The sequence below is a fragment of the Macaca thibetana genome, chromosome 3, assembly GCF_024542745.1.
Source record: "Macaca thibetana thibetana isolate TM-01 chromosome 3, ASM2454274v1, whole genome shotgun sequence".
NCBI classification, from domain to species: domain Eukaryota; kingdom Metazoa; phylum Chordata; class Mammalia; order Primates; family Cercopithecidae; genus Macaca; species Macaca thibetana.
Genome location: NC_065580.1, coordinates 185,089,638 through 185,093,664, shown reverse-complemented (window position 1 = coordinate 185,093,664; position 4,027 = coordinate 185,089,638).

Below are 4,027 nucleotides of genomic sequence, written 5' to 3'. Positions count from 1 at the left end.
ACATCACAAAGCAGTTTCTCAGAAAGCTTCCTTTTAGTTTTTATGGAAGGATATTTCCTTTGTCACCATAGACTTCAATGCGATTCAAAATATCCCTTCTCATCTTCCCAAAAAAGAGTCCTGCCAAACTGCTCCATGAAAAGAATCATGTAATTCAGTGAGATGAATTCACCCATCACAAAGCTGTTTCTCAGAAAGCTTCTTTCTTGTTTTTTTTTCAGAGAATATTTCCTGTTTCACTACAGGCCTCAAAGCGATCCTAAATATCCTATTGCAGATTCCAAGATACACGTGTTAACAAACGGCTCAGTGAAAAGAATGGTGTAACTCTGTGAGATGAAGTCACACATCACAAAGCAGTTTTCTCAGACCGCTTCTTTCTAGTTTTTATCAGGGGATATTTCCTTTGTCACCATAGGCCTCAATGAACTCTCAAATATCCCTTTGCAGATTCCACGAAAAAAAGGTAGCAAACTTCTACATGAATAGAAACGTATATCTTTGTGAGATGATTTCACACATCACAAAGTAGTTTCTCAGAAAGCTGCTTTCTAGTTTTTATCAGAGGATATTTCCTTTGTCACCATAGGCTTCATTGCGATCCAAAATATCCCTTCTCAGATTCCCCAAAAGCCATGCTACCAAACTGCTCCATGAAGAGAATCCCGTAACTCTGTGAGATGAATTCTCACATCACAAAGCAGTCCATCAGAAAGCTTCTTTCTAGTTGCTGTCTGAGGATATTTCCTTTGTCATCATAGGCTTCAATGCACTCCCAAATATCCCGTTGGAGATTCCAAGAAAATAGTGATAGCAAACTGCTCAGTGAAAAGAACAGTGTAACTCTGTGTGATGAATTCACACATCAGAAAGCAATTTCTCATAAGGCCTCTTTTTGGTTTTTATCTGAGGATATTTTCTTTATCATCTTAGGCTTCAAGTCACTCCCATAGATGCTGTTGTATATTCCACGAGAACATTGTTAGCAAACTATACCATGAAAAGAAACGTGTAACTCTAAGAGAGGAATTCATACCTCACAAACCAGTTTCTCAGAAAGCTTCTTTCTAGTTTTTATATGAGGATATTTCCTTTTTCATTGTGAACTTCAATACGCTCCCAAATAACCTCTTGCAGATTCCACGAAATCGGTGTTAGGAAACTTCAACACAAAAAGAAATATGTAACTCTGTGAGATGAATTAACACAGCACAAACCAGTTTCTCAGAAAGCTTATTTATTGTTTTTAACTGAGGATATTTCCTTTGTCACCATACACTTCAATGAGCTCCCAAATATTCCATTGTAGATCCCAGGAAAACAGTGTTAGCAACCTTCTAAATGGAAAGAGCAAAGTAACTTTGTGAGATGAATTCACACATCACAAAGCAGTTTCTCAGAAAGCTTCTTTCTACTTTTTATGGGAGGATATTTCGTTTGTCACCATAGTCTCATTATGCAATCCAAAGTATCCTTTCTCAGATTCCAAAAAACAGTCCTACCAAACTGCTCCATAAAAGGAATCATGTAACTCAGTGAGAAAAATTCACACATCACAAAACTGTTTCTCAGAAAGCTTCTTTTTAGTTTTTATCAGAGAATATTTCCTTTCTTACCATAGGTCTCAAAGCGATGCCAAATATCCCACTGCGGATTCAAAGAAAAACGTGTGAAAAAAATTGTTCAATGAGAAGAATGGTGTAACTGTGTGGGATGAATTCACACATCACAAAGCAGTTTCTCAGAAATCTTCTTTCTAGCTTTTATCTGAGGATATTTCCTTTGTCCCCATAGGCTTCAATGCTCTCTCAAATATCCGTTTGCAGATTCCACGAAAACCATGTTAGCAAACTGCTCCATGAATAGAAACGTGTAACTCTGTGAAATAATTTCGCACATCACAAAGAAGTTTCTCAGAAAGCTTCTTTCTACTTTTTACCAGAGAATATTTCCTTTGTCACCATTGACTTCAATGTGCTTGCAAATATCCTACTGCAGTTTCCATGAAAACAGTGTTAGCAAACTGCTCCATGAAAATAATGGTGTAACTCTTTGAGATGCATTCACACATCACAAAGCAGTTTCTCATAAAGCTTCTTTCTAGTTTTCATAGGAGGATATTTCCTTTTTCACAATAGGAGTAATACACTCCCAAATTTCCTCTTGCAGATTCCACGAAAAACAGTGTTAGCAAACTGCTCCATGAAAAGACAGGTGTATCTCTGTGAGATAAAATTGACACATCACAAATCAATTTCTCAGAAATCCTCTTTTTGGTTTTTATCTAAGGATATTTTCCGTGTCATCATAGGCTTCAAGGTGCTACCACAGATCCTGTTGCAGACTCCACGAGAACGTTGTTAGCAATCTACTCCATGAAAAGAAATATGTAACGCTGAGAGATGAATTCATACATCACAAACCAGTTTCTCAGAAAGCTTCTTTCTAGTTTTTATCAGAGTATATTTCCTTTGTCACCATAGGCTTCATTGCAATCCAAAATATCCCTTCTCAGGTTCCCCAAAAGCAGTGCTACCAAACTGCTCCATGAAGAGAATCCTGTAACTCTGTGAGATGGATTCACACATCACAAAGCAGTTTCTCAGAAAGCTTCTTTCTAGTTGTTATCTGAGGATATTTCCTTTGTCACCATAGTCTTCAATGAGCTCCCAATATCCTACTGTTGATTCCAGGAAATCAGTGTTAGCAAACTGCTCCATGAAAATAATGGTGTAACTCTTTGAGATGCATTCATATATCACAAAGCAGTTTCTCAGAAAGCTTCTTTCTAGTTTTCATCGGAGGATATTTCCTTTTTCACAATAGGCATAATACACTCATAAATATCCTCTTGCAGATTCCACGAAAACAGTGTTAGCAAACAGCTCCATGAAAAGACAGGTGTATCTCTGTGAGATGAATTCACACATTACAAAGATGTTTCTCAGAGGGTTTCTGTCTAGTTTTTAACTGAGGATGTTTCCTTTGTCACCATAGGCTTCAATGCGCTCCCAAATATCCCATTGCAGATTCCAAGAAAACAGTGTTAGCAAACTGCTCAGTGAAAAGAACGGTGTAACTCTGTGTGATGAAATCACACATCACAAGGCAATTTTTCAGAAAGCCTCTTTTTTGGTTTTTATCTAAGGATATTTCCTTTGTCACCATAGGCTTCAAGGGGCAAACATAGATCCTGTTGCAGATTCCAGGAGATCATTGTTAGCAAACTATGCCATCAAAAAAATGTGTATCTCTGACAGATGAATTCATACATCACAAACTAGTTTTTCAGAAAGCTTCTTTCTGTTTTTTTATATGAAGATATTTTCTTTGTCACCATGAGCTTCAATGCGCTCCCAAATATCCTCTTGCAGATTCCATGAAAACGGTGTTAGGAAACTCCAACATGAAAAGAAATGTGTAACTCTGTGAGATGAATAAATACAGCAGAAACTGGTTTCTCAGAAATCTTATTTTTTGTTTTTAACTGAGGATATTTTCTATGTCATCATATGCTTCAATGTACTCCCAAATATTCCATTGCAGATTTCAAGAAAACAGTGTTGGCAAACTGCTCAATGAAAAGAACAATGTAACTTTGTGAGATGAATTAACACATCACAAAGCAGTTTCTCAGAAAACATCTTTCTAGTTTTTTTTTAGGGGGAGGGTATTTCCTTTGTCACCATAGTCTTCAATGCGATCCAAAATATCCCTTCACAGATTCCCCAAAAAGAGTGCTACCAAACTGCTCCATTAAAAGAATCGTGTAACTCAGTGAGATGAATTAACACATCACAAAATTGTTTCTCAGAAAGACTCTTTCTAGTTTTTATCAGAGAATATTTCCTTTTTCACCATAGGACTCAAAACGATCCTGAATATCCCATTGCAGATTCCAGGAAAAACGTGTTAACAAACTTCTCAAAGAAAAGACTGGTGTAACTGTGTGAGATGTATTCACACATCACAAATCAGTTTATCAAAAAGATTCTTTCTAGTTTTTGTCTGAGGATATTTCCTTTGT